The sequence below is a fragment of the Artibeus jamaicensis genome, unplaced genomic scaffold (assembly GCF_021234435.1).
Source record: "Artibeus jamaicensis isolate MK-2021 breed Jamaican fruit bat unplaced genomic scaffold, CSHL_Jam_final contig_467, whole genome shotgun sequence".
NCBI classification, from domain to species: Eukaryota; Metazoa; Chordata; class Mammalia; order Chiroptera; family Phyllostomidae; genus Artibeus; species Artibeus jamaicensis.
Window position 1 is genome coordinate 57,109 of NW_026521845.1, and position 13,381 is coordinate 70,489.

Here is a 13,381-nt window from a genome sequence, read left to right on the forward strand (position 1 = left end):
ATTTGTTCCTCCAAAACTGATAAGAACAGATACTACACTTGATCTTAGCCAAAAGGCCGAGAAGCGATAGGCACAAGTCTTCAATGTGTGTTTAAATAATCTTGAGCTGATAAAATCATCTGATCCCAGAAATGCAAAGATGGTACCATATTTTCAAATCCAGAAACATAATATATCAATAAATAAAGAAAAGACAAAAACCACATGATTTGTCAATAGATGGAGAAAAAGCACTTTGTACAGGACAGCACATGTTTGTGATAAAAAAAACTCTCAGTGGGAGTAGAGGAACCATACTCACCATAATAAAGGCCATATATGAGAAACCTACAGTCAACATCATACTCAATGGAACAAATGTAAACTGTTCACACTATATCGGGTACAAGGCAATGGTGTCTACTTTCACCACTTCTATTCAACTGGTATTGGAAGTTCTAACCACAGCAATCAGGTAAGACAAAGAAATAAAAGGCATTGAAATTGGAAAGGGGGAAGGAAAACTCATTGTTTGCAGATGACATGATAGTTTACATAGAAAATGTAGAGTCCACCAAAAATATACTCAACCTACTAAGCAAATTTCACCAAACTGCAAAGTACAAAGACAATAGTCAAAAATCAAAGACATTTTTCTCACCATCAATGAACTATCAGAAACAGAAAGTAGGAAAATATCCCATTCACTATAGCAATGAAAAAATAGTAAAGGACTTAGGTATAATCCTAACCAAGAATGTAGAAGTCTGTACTCAGAAATCTGCACAGCACTGAAGAAAAGTATTAAGGAAGTCACAAATCAACTGAAGAATATATCATCTTCATGCATTAGCATAATTAACGTCATTAAAATATCCATATTACCCAATGCAATTAACAGATTCAACACAATCTCTCTTAAAATACCAGTGATATATTTCACAGAAAACAAAGATTTCAAAAATTTGTGTGGAACCATTAATGACCTCAAATAGCTTCAGCAATTTTGAAAAAGAAGAACAAAGTAGGAGAGGGCATACTACCTTAGGTCAAATTATGTTACAAAGCCACTAATGTCAGGTACAGTCTGATACAAGCATAGAAACAGACACATAGTTCAATGGAAGACAGTAGAGAACCCAGACATAAAGCCCTGTCTCTATGCTCAACTAACATTAGTTTAAGGGACAGGAGCACAAAGTAGAGTATAAATAGCCCCTTCAACAAATGGTGTTGGAAGATCTGGACAGGTACATGCAAAGAAATGAAACTAATCCACGAACTTACAGCATACATGAAAATAAGTTCAAGATAGAGGAAAGACTTAAATATAAGTCATAACATCATAAAAGATCTAGAGGACAACATAACCAGAACTATATCAGATATCCCACACAGTAATATTTTCACCAATACACCCATAGGGCAAGGGATATAAAGGAAAAAATAAACACATAGGACCACATCAAATTTAAAAGTTCCTGCACAGCTAAAGAAAACATTATTCAAACAAAAATAAACAAACCATATTGGAAAATAATTAGCCAGTGAAACCTCAGATAAGAGTTTAATCTCCAAAATATGTAAGGAACTCACATGACTCCACATCAAGAAGACAAACAATCCAATTTCTAAATGGCCCAAGAGCCTGAGCAGGACCTTCTCTAAGGAAGACATACAGAAGGCCCAGAGCTATGTGGAAAAGTGATCAGCATCAGTAGCCATCACAGGATTCAAAGTAAAATAATAATGAGATACCACTTCAGCCTGGTCCGAATGGCCATTATAGAAACAACAATCAGCAAGTGCTAGCAATGATGTGAAGCAAATCAAACCCTAGTACCCTGTTAGTGGAAATGCAGACTGGTTAAGACACTAAGAAAAACTATATGAATGACCTTAAAAAACTAAAAATGTAACAGCCTTTTGACATGGCAATTCCACAGCTGTGATTATATACTAAGAACCCTGAAACACCAATTCAAAGAACATATGCACCCTTGTGTTCACAGCAGCACAATTCACAATAATCAAGTGCTGGAGAGAGCCTGAGTGCCCATTACCAAATGAATGCATCAAAAAATGGTGCGCATTTTCACAATGGAATGCTATGCAGGAGAAAAAACTGGAAGAACTCTTACTCTTTTTGACAACTTCAGTGAATCTGGAGAGCATTATGCTAGGTGAAATAAACCAGGCAGCAAAAGACAAATACCATGATGTCACCTATAAATGGAACCTCATCAACAACAACAAAAAAAAACAAGTAAATAAAATAGAGCAGGAGACATGGAAATGAAGAAGAAAGTGATAGTAATGGGAGGGGAGCAGGGACAGGAATAACATAAAAGAAGAAGAAGGGCATAGTCAAGAAACATGTATAAAGGACTCACTGACAAAGACAAGTGTGGGGAGGACTGGATGTGGGAGATGGGTGGTGGGCAGGGCAGGGGAGGACCGTGGTGGAAAATGGGGACAAATGTAATTGAACTGTCACAGTAAATTAATTTTAAAACAATAAAAGAAACAAAAGTAGAAATAAATAATCTGACTTGGAGGAAAGTGGTTAGCTACTTCCCTGCTGTATGTATGTATGGGCCGCTGGAGTTGAGGATGGTATGATAGCGTTGCACATTGTAGTATGGAAAATGAGGAACAGTGATCACCTGTCATTCCAGCATCAGGAATATGACATTGTTCCTCAAACAAAACTCAAAAGTCACTATCTGAAAGGGCAAACATGAGAAAAAGAACATCATTGTTTATTTGGACAAAAAGCCTGTATCTTGGTGAGTTTTGAGAATCAAGAAAATAGTGAAACCTGAATCCTCTTCAGAAGTTCACTGTCAAGGCAGATAGCTGTTATGTAAATAAGTAATTATACTTGTCCCTAAACTCTTGCTATGGGCTCTCTGAAGAAGAAAAGAGCAGGCAGAAATGAGATCTGACCAGTTTTCTCATTTCCTGTCCAGACCCAAGAAGAGATATGGTGTCTAACACTCCTCTTTACAATCCACTTAGTTTATCAACTTCAAAATTATAGTATCTCAATCCATAATGCTCTGGACTATGATTTATGATTATAGTTCTTTTTTTTTATCATGGAAACAACCTTAGAGCCAATTTAATAAGGCACCTTAATTTTAAAGATGAGAAAAACCTGGCCAATGATACAGAGCGTCTTCATGCAAAGCCTTTCCACCTGACAGTAACTCTCTTCTCCAAGCTTAATTCTGAGTTGTTGGAAACCATTCTGCCTGGTTTCAGGAGCTGTGAACTTGCCTACAGGCAAAAAGGCACCATGGCCAGGAGACCTTGGGACCATAAGCCACTAAGGACACCAAACTTATCCTTCTGGCAGGGGCATAACCTCTGCCAGGTTTACTTCACCCTGCTCAGCCTCTGGAGGATGGTTGGGTAATCGGTGACTGATAAGATTCCACAAGGAAGGAACAACTTAAAACAGGCACTTTCACTGAAGGGGCCATCAGGGAAGGACTTAAGGGATTATCAGGAAGAGACAAAAGACCCTCACCCCTCAGTTTTGTCATAGCCTGAGTACTCATCCTATCTGTAAAAAGTTCCCTAATCTCTTGGCTTCCTGGCTTCCCCTGCCTGATTCAGGCCTGAAACAACGCTGAAGAAAATGAAAACAATAATCAATTCAGGGCAGAATTTGAAAAGGTCAAGGATATTTGAAAAATTATAAAATATAGAAATTCAAAACACAGATACTTGCATTTCCAGATTCAGCAAGGAGATGTAGAGAGCTGGAAAGTGTCAACCCACCCTTGCAATAAGAAAAATACTGGACTAATAACCAGTTAATGACTTTTCTTGAACTTCTAAAAGAACTAGGATCACAGATCATACATCTAATAAGAAATCTTCAAAGATACATGCACCAGCAGAAAGAAACAGAACTTAAGCTTTTTCATACCTGAAGGAGATGTTGTCACATTCCACATAAGACAAAAAAAAAATGTATTTCAAAATCTTATATGGAACCATAAATGACCCCAAATAGCTGCAGCAATTTTGAGAAAGAAAAAGTAGGAGGGATCACAATACCTAGTACCAGACTGTATTACAAGGCCACTCCAATCAAAACAGCCTGGTACTGGCATAAAAACAGGCACATAGACCAATGGAACAGAACAGAGAGCCCAGAAATCAACCCAACCCTCTACAGTCAATTAATATTCGACAAAGGGGGCAGTAACATAAAATGGAGTAAAGATAGCCTCTTCAGCAAATGGTGTTGGGAGAACTGGACAGCTACGTGCAAAAAAATGAAACTTGAGCACCAACTTACACCATACACCAAAATAAATTCAAGGTGGATAAAAGACTTAAATATAAGCCATGACACCATTAAAGTCCTAGAGGAGAACATTGGCAAGAAAACCTCAGATATTCCACGCAGCAACATTTTTACGGATATGTGCCCTAGAGCAAGGAATATAAAGGAAAGAATAAACAAATGGGATCTCATCAAAATAAAAAGCTTCTGCATGGCTAAAGAAAACAGTATTAAATTAAAAAGACAACCAACTGTATGGGAAAACATATTTGCCAATGATACCTCAGACAAAGGTTTAATCTCCAAAATATACAAAGAACTTACACGACTCCACTCTAGGAAGACATCGAACCCAATTAAAAAATGGGAAAAGGACTTGAACAGACACTTCTCTAAAGAGGACATACAGAATATCCAGAGACACATGAAGAGATGCTCAATATCGTTAGCTATCAGAGAGATGCAAATTAAAACCACAATGAGATACCACTTTACACCAGTCAGGATGGCTATAATAGACAAAGCAACAAACAACAAATGTTGGAGAGGGTGTGGGGAAAAGGGGACCTTAGTTCACTGTTGGTGGGATTGCAGACTGGTACAACCATTATGGAAAACAGTATGGAATCTTCTCAGAAAAATAAAAATTGACCTGCCTTTTGACCCAGCAATTCCACTGCTAGGATTATACCCCGAGAATCCTAAAACATCAATTTCAAAGAACCTATGCACCACAATGTTCATAGCAGCACAATTTACAATAGCCAAGAGTTGGAAGCAACCTAGGTGCCCATCAGTAAATGAATGGATCCAAAAATTGTGGTACATATACACCATGGAATTCTATGCAGCAGAGAAGAGAGAAAGAAGGAGCTACTATCTTTTGCAGCAACATGGATGGAACTGGAAAGCATTATGCTGAGTGAAATAGGCCAGGCATTGAAGGACAAATACCATATGATCTCACCTTTGACAGGAAGCTAAAGAATAAAACAAACAAGCAAACAGAATAAAAACAAAGACGCTGAAATAGAGAACAAGAGGGCAGCGACCAGAGGGGGAGAGGGAAGGGAACTTAAGGAGAAAAAGGGGGAGGGATTTTGAGGAACAAGTATGAAAGACACAGAGATGAGGACTGGGGGGGGGGGGGAAATGGGAGGGAGGGGGGAGACCGGGCGGGGGGGTGGGGTGGGATGGGAGAAATAGATAAAAAAAAATGTACTTGAAAAGTAACTAAATAAAATTTAAAAAAATAATAATAAAAAATAAAAATAAAATAAATACATTTAAAAAATAAATAAATAAAAGCATTTAATATAACTGGTAAGCCAGACTTCCACCAAGATGGAGGTGTAGGTGGAAACATTGTGCCTTCTCCCACAACCAAGTTTAAAAACAATAAAGTTTTAGCAACAAAAATGCAGCCGAACCACAGAAAATTGAACTATATGGAAGTCTGACAACAACGACTCTTTCAGCCAGACCGGTAAGAGGGGCAAAGCCAGCAGTGGAGTGGGGTTGGGCAGGAAAGACCCACCAGACCGAACCAGGACTGTGACCCAGGCATGACCCAGGCACCCAGGCAGCCTTGGGAGGATCCCAGGTGTGGAGTAGCGATGGGCAGACCCACTGAGGGCACAAGGCAGAAGGCTGACTGCAGTCACACATTCACGGAGCAAGCAGTGAGATTGACCATGCAGGCCCCAGCAGCAGGAAGCAGCAGAGGGGACCGCTATTGCCCCCCATTGACCCTGCCCCACATACAGTATCACAACCCAGAAACCTGGGTGGCCCCACCCTGGTAAACACCAAGGGCTCCGCTCCTCATATGTAAAAGGTGCAAACAGACCAAAACATGGCTCAAGAAGAAGTCAAAACCCCAGAGCCCATAAATCTCAGTGAACAAGAAATTGCCAAACTATCAGAGGCACAGTTCGAAACACTGGTGATCAGGATGCTCACAGAACTGGTTGATTTTAGCCACAAATTAGAGGAACATATGAAGGCTAAACTAACTGAAATGAAGGGAAATGCACAGGAAAACAATAGTGATGGGAACAAAACTGGGAACCAAATCAAGGGAGCGGACCAGAAGGAAGAAAAAAACAATCAAACAGAAAAGAATAAAGAAACAAGAATTTGCCCTGGCTGGTGTAGCTCAGAGGATTGAGCGCAGGTCTGTGAACCAGAGGATTACGGTTCAATTCCCAGTCAGGGTACATGCCTGGGTGGCAAGCCAGTTCCCTACAGGCCATTTCCCAGCAGGGGATACACTAGAGGCAACCATACATTGATGTTTCTTTCCCTCTCTCCTTCCACTCTAAAGATAAATAAATAAATATATTTTTAAAAAAGAAACAAGAATTTAAAAAATGAGGAGAGGCTAAGGAGCCTCCAGGACATCTTTAAACATTCCAACATCCGAATTATAGGGGTACCAGAAGGAGAAGAGAAACAGCCACGAGGAGAAACCTCATTTGAACAAATAATAAAGGAGAACTGCCCCATTCTGGCAAAGGCAATAGGCTTCCAGGAAATCCAGGAAGCTCAGAGAGTCCCAAAGAAGTTGGACCCAAGAAGGAACACACCAAAACACATCATTATTATATTAGCCAAGATTAAAATAAAGGGGAGAATCCTAGAAGCAGCAAGAGATAAGGGGACAGTTATCTACAAAAAAGTTCCCAATCAGACTGTCAGCAGATTTTTCAAAAGACACCTTACAGGCAAGAAGGGGCTGGAAAGAGGTATTCCAAGTCATGAAAACCAAAGACCTACAACCAAGATTGCTTTATCCAGAAAAGCTTTCATTTAGAATGGAAGGGCAGATAAAGTGCTCCTCAGATAAGATCAAGTTCAAGGAGTTCATCATCACCAAGCCCTTATTATATGAAATGTTAAAGGGACTTACCTAAGAAAAAGAAGATAAAAAATATGAACAGTGAAAGGACAGCATATTCACAGTTATTAACAACCACACCAAAAACAAAAGCAAACTAAGAGAACAGCTATATCAGGAGCAAACCATAGAAATGAAGATCACATGAAGGATTAGCAACAGGGGAGTGGGAGAAGGAGAAGGTACAGAAAATAAGTACCATAGACAGTAGATAGAAAATAGATGGGGGGGAGGGTAAGAATATTAGGGGAAATATAGAATCTAAAGAGCTTGAGACACGTGGTCATAAACTAAAGGGGGGTGGGGGGTGGGCAGGGTGGAGGGGAGTGAAGAGGGGAAAATAGACAACTGTAATGGCATAATTAATAAAATAAAATAATTAAAAAATTAAAAATTAAAAATGAAACATACTTTAAAAAAGTGAACAAACAATAAAAAAACAGATTTCTGGAAACAAAGAACAAACTGCCAGAGGAATAGGTAAAACAGTTAGAAGGGAATAATCAATAGAAATGTGATAATTTGCACAATGACAGATGGTTGCTAGACTTAGTGTGATAATCACTTGGTGAAATATATAACTATAGAATCACTGTGTTGTACTCCCGAAACCAATATAATATTACATACCAACTGTACTTAAATGACTGTATTTTATTACTCTTATTTGTAACTAGATCATATATACATATACATGCACATATGTATATATGTGTATATACATATACACATATATGTATGTATATATACATATGATCAGTTATAAATAAGCAAATAAAAATTGCTACAGAGTTCAGCATAATGGCTACCCCTAGAAGGCCTGCTGTGTGTGGTGATTGGTAATGAGCACATGGAGAAAGGTGGGTGATGCAGGGGTGGTTGGAGATACTCTACTTTGGACCTGAATATATGCTCTTTCCTCCCTCACCCCCAAAATGAGTACATTAATTTTTAGGTTTCTAATTAACACCACAATTTCAATTTTAGCCCCAAAATGTGTTCAACATTTAACATCTCGCACAGAAATGTGGTGAAAATTTAACATAAAAACAAATTCTTCACTGTGCCCATAATCTCATGTGCATTATCCATAAGTCTTTACTCTATTTTCAGACAAAGAGATGACCTCAACACAAATGCACCTTCATTCATCTTGTACTGGAAGAATGATTTATTAAACCTTTACCACAATTAGAGCCACTGTAAGTTAGAAGGAAAATCAAACATGTGCCGAAAGAATTAAGAAAAATTCTGCATTAACAGAGAGCAGATCTTGTGTTTGGAGTCCACTGACTTATTATTTACTTTCAAGTGTCTATCTCACAAATAACATTTCAAAATAAGAATGTTTGGGACTTCCGCCAAGATGGAGGCATAGGTGGATGTGCTGTGCCTTCTCACACAACCAAGATTAGAGAAAACTAAATATTAGCAACAGAAAACACAGCCAGAACACGGAAAATTGAACTTTTCGGAAGTCCGTTAACAACAAATTCTTCAGCCTGACCAGTAAGGGGCGAAACCAGCGGCTGGTGAAGCGGGGTTGCACAGGAAAACTCAGTCGGACAGACTCAGGCGCAGAATCCAGACGCGCGGAATCCAGGCGCAGGGTTGGACCTAGTGAGTGACCAAGCGAGCGACCAGGCGAGTGACCGCGGGGGAGACAGCGGGGCAGCGGGGCTGCGTGTTGACTGAGGTCGCGCATTTGTGCGCGGGTGGACAGGCAAGGGAGTGGGCGGTTGGACCGGGCCGGCAGGTCCCCATGGCAAGCGGCAGTGGAGGGCGCCGCCATTTCCTTGCTCTGACCCCACCTCCACATACCCCAGTGACTCTTGAGTGGCCTGGCCCAGGTGAACCACCTAAGGCAATGCTCCTCTGCACCCAGCTGAGAGAAGCGGCAGAGGGGGTCGCCATTTCCCCGCTCTGGCCACGCCCCCACATACAGCGTCACAACCCAGCGACCAGGGAATCCAAGGAGCCGCTTCTCACACTTAAAGGGCCAGAACAGACCAAAAATGTGGCAAGAAGATCTCAAAGCCCCAGAGCCCATAGATCTAAGCAATGAAGAAATAGCAAAACTCACAGACGCACAGTTTAAAACATTGGTGATCAGGATCCTCACAGAACTGGTTGATTATAACGACAAATTAGACAAATATATGAAGGAGAAACTAATTGAAATGAATGGAATTGCACAGGACACCAATAGCAATGAAAAGGAAACTGGGACTCAAATCAATGGAGTGGACCAGAAGAAAGCAAATAATGGCCAAACAGAAAAGAGTCAAGAAGCAAGAATTCAAAGAAATGAGGAGAGTCTTAGGAACCTCCAGGACATCTTTAAACGCTCCAACATCCGAATTATAGGGGTACCAGAAGGGGGAAAGGCACAGCCACCAGTGGAAAACTTATTTGAACAAATAATAAAGGAGAATTTCCCCAATCTGGCAAAGGAAATAGACTTCCAGGAAATCCAGGAAGCTCAGAGTCCCAAAGAAGTTGGACCCAAGAAGGAACACACCAAGGCACATCATAATTACATTAGCCAAAATTAAAATGAAGGAGAGAATCCTAGAAGCAGCAAGAGCTAAGGGGACAGTCACCTACAAAGGAGTCCCCATCAGACTGTCAGTGGATTTCTCAAAAGAGACCTTACAGGCAAGAAGGGGCTGGAAAGAGGTATTCCAAGTCATGAAATCTAAAGACCTACATCCAAGATTGCTCTATCCAGCAAAACTTTCATTTAAAATGGAAGGACAGATAAAGTGCTTCTCAGATAAGATCAAATTCAAGGAGTTCATCATCACCAAGCCCTTATTATATGAAATGTTAAAGGGACTTATCTAAGAAAAAGAAGTTAAAGAAACATGAACAGTGAAAGGACAACAAACTCACAGTTATTAACAACCACACCTAAAACGAAAGCAAACTAAAAGGACAGCTAGATCAGGAGTGGAAACATAGAAATGAAGATCTCAAGGAGGGTTAGCAACAGGGGAGTGGGAGGAGGAGAAGGGGGGAGAAGGTACAGAAAATAAGTAGCATAGACAGTAGATAGAAAATAGAAGGGGGGGGCAAGAATAGCATGGGAAATATAGAATCTAAAGGACTTGAGACACATGGTCATAAACTAAAGGGGGGGTAATGGTGGGGATGGGGGGTAGGGTGGAGGGGAATGAAGGGGGAATAGAACAACTGTAACAGCATAATCAATAAAAAAATAAATAAATAAAAAGAATGTTTGGAAAAAGAATGTGAAAATGAAATAGAAATGTTACTTGATAAATAAAACCCCAGAACAACAAGATATATAGTCTTTATGCACACTTGCAAATCTGTAACCTTAAACAAACTTATGACTAGTAGATAAATAAACCCTGAAGATCTAACGCACATCATAGTGGTTACAGACAACAGTACTTTATTACAGACTTCAAAGATGCTGAGAGACTATATCTTAACTATTCTTAACACACACACACAAAGTAATCATTATGAGACTTGATCAAGGACTTAGCTAATGCTACAATGGCAATTGTAATAAAATATATAAATACATAAAATGAACTCATTGTATATCTTAAATCTATACAGTGTTTGTTATTCGTCAACTATATCTCAACTGGAAAATAAAAAAAAAGAAGAAAAACACAAAATATAGCAACAGGTACTCCATTTTTCAAGATCATAAAGACCATGAAATTTTAACCAACTTCCTAGACAACTCCCCAAAACCATACACAGCAAAACCTGGCGGTAAATAATGAAATAATCAACATATCAAAAGAATAGAAGGCCTATTATAATAGGATTTGCCAAGCATCAATAAAACTTTACAATTTCAGGAAAGTTAAGAAGAAATTTACTCTATGAATATCAGTAGGGAATAGAAAACTATGTAGTAGATTCAGTCTTTAATTTGCATATTTTATCAGATTTTTGAGCTCTTGATCATGAATACTGTTACGATATTGTGCGGCATTGCTGTTTACTTCTCTTTTAAAAGAATGAAACGAGGCCTGGCTGGTGTAGCTCAGTGGATTGAGCACAGGCCTGCAAACCAGAGGCTCAAGGTTCGATTCCCAGTCAGGGCATATTCCTGGGTTGCAAACCGGTTCCCTGCAGGCCAGTTCCCAGCAGGGGATGCACGAAAAGCAACCATACATTGATGTTTCTCTCCTTCTCTCCTTCCCTTCCCCTCTAAAGATAAATAAATAAAAATCTTTAAAAAAAGGAGTGAAATGCAAGATGAGTAGTCACAGCACTTCTTACCTAAGCTGATTGATTAGCTGAATTATTTAAACCATGGTCTCTTGCTTGCAGTAGAATCAAGAAGATAAAAATAAGCATTCCAACCTCATAACAAAGCACTTGCTTTCTATCATTTTGTTGTGTTTCTTTTTTTATTTATTGATCTGAGGGAAGGATGGAGGGAAAAAAAAGAAAGAGAGATTTGTTGTTCCACTTATTTACGCTCTAAAAGGTCAATTCTTGTGTGTGTACTGACTGGAGATCAAACCTTGTTGTATAGTGGTGATGCTCTAACAAACTGAGCTACCAGTCAGGGGCTTTTTACCATTTTGTTAAACTCTCCATGTAGAGGCATACACTCACACACACGTATATGTATATGTATACGTATACATATATGTATACGTATACACATATGTGTATGTCTATGTATATACGTGTGTATATATACACCTTTCTACTTTATTAAGCCAATATATTCACTATAAAAAGTCTCTAATCATCCATATCATCGTATTTTTAGGAGTATAAGACACACTGGACCATAAGATGCACCTAGTTTTTAGAGGAGGAAAATAGAAAAAATATTTGAAGCAAAATATGTGGTAAAATATTTAATAACCTGTGACCCCACTCCACTGCTGCCCCCCGGCAGCAAGTCAGATAAGCTGCATTTGGACTGTAAGATCCACCCCCCTTTCCTCCTAAATTTGAGGGAGAAATGCATCTTATACTCCGAAAAATACAAGTAAGTCATTTCATTACTTAGCTGGAGGGTTAAGTCAACTGTGCCTTTTGTCCTCTATGACCAAACATAAAAGAAGTGGAGTCTCCTAGTTCCTTAGGGTTGGTAGTTACTTATTGTGGGCTCTAGAGGAAAGTGCCTCAAATACAAGTATAGAAACCTATGGTTTCTTAGAACTGTACACAGTGCATGAAAACTGACAATTCTAACTCCCAGTAGTCTTAGACTGATTTAATAAGATTTAGTGACCCTACCAGTTGTGCATTTGAAAATGGAAATGGCAATGTGATTCCCCTGTTATGTTGAAGAGACAAGTGACTCTGAGTGTAAACATCTTATTCTGTGTGAGTCACTGCACCCTTTTAATTGGCAATTTCTACTATTTCTGAAGTAAATGAATAGATGTTTCCAGAAATCCCAACAATATCTTAATCTTCATACTTCTTGTTTTCTACCAGTTCACTGTATTTCAATCTCTCTGCTATTTCTTATTTCCCAATTTTCACAACAGCTCTATTCCACTTTGTTACTCACCAAAGAGAAATTACTATGTATAAAGAGAAGGACTTCATTCTTAGTCCAATGGCCAGAGCTTCAGTCTTCTCTCACATCGAAGGTGTCCTAGTATTTTCAAAGCAAGAGAATCTGTACCAGAAGGATCTCCCATGCTTTTCACCAGGAACCAAATGAGAAGAGGGAGAATGTGTTGGCAGTTATACACTTCTGGTAGCCTCAGAAATTTAAAACAGTTTTGTGAAGAGCAATTTGATTTGTTAGAACTCTCAATCCGATAGTCCATTCTGGCAAGTGGTTTAATGAGTCTTTACTCTTGTCCACATACAGTGACAGCTTAATTTTCTTCATTTTGGGTTAGCTTGGAGACCCAAAAAACTTTTATAACATTTTTGTTATGGAGAAAATACATTCCAATGTTTTATATTCCTTTATTATTTTTTAAATATTAGCTCAGTTTTATTTTCTGAAATAGACACCAGTTAAAACAATAAGGCAGGTAATGCCCAAGTGTTGATACAGGCAAACGATTAAGCCTCCAATTAAGGTGACAACTACTGCAAAAATCATGACCTTTGGTGAGGGTGCACTGCCAAGGATGGGACACTCTTGTGTCCTCATCACCCTTTCAAGCTGAGACTTAGTGAAAAAGAATGGACTGTATGGTTTGCACCACTGTGGGAAGTTGGTT

General features: G+C 39.1%; 1 pseudogene; it reads right to left on the bottom strand.

Annotated features, from left to right (window-relative positions):
• Positions 1-68, bottom strand: LOC128627772 (uncharacterized; annotated as a pseudogene).
• Between the last annotated feature and the right edge of the window lie 13,313 nt (positions 69-13,381).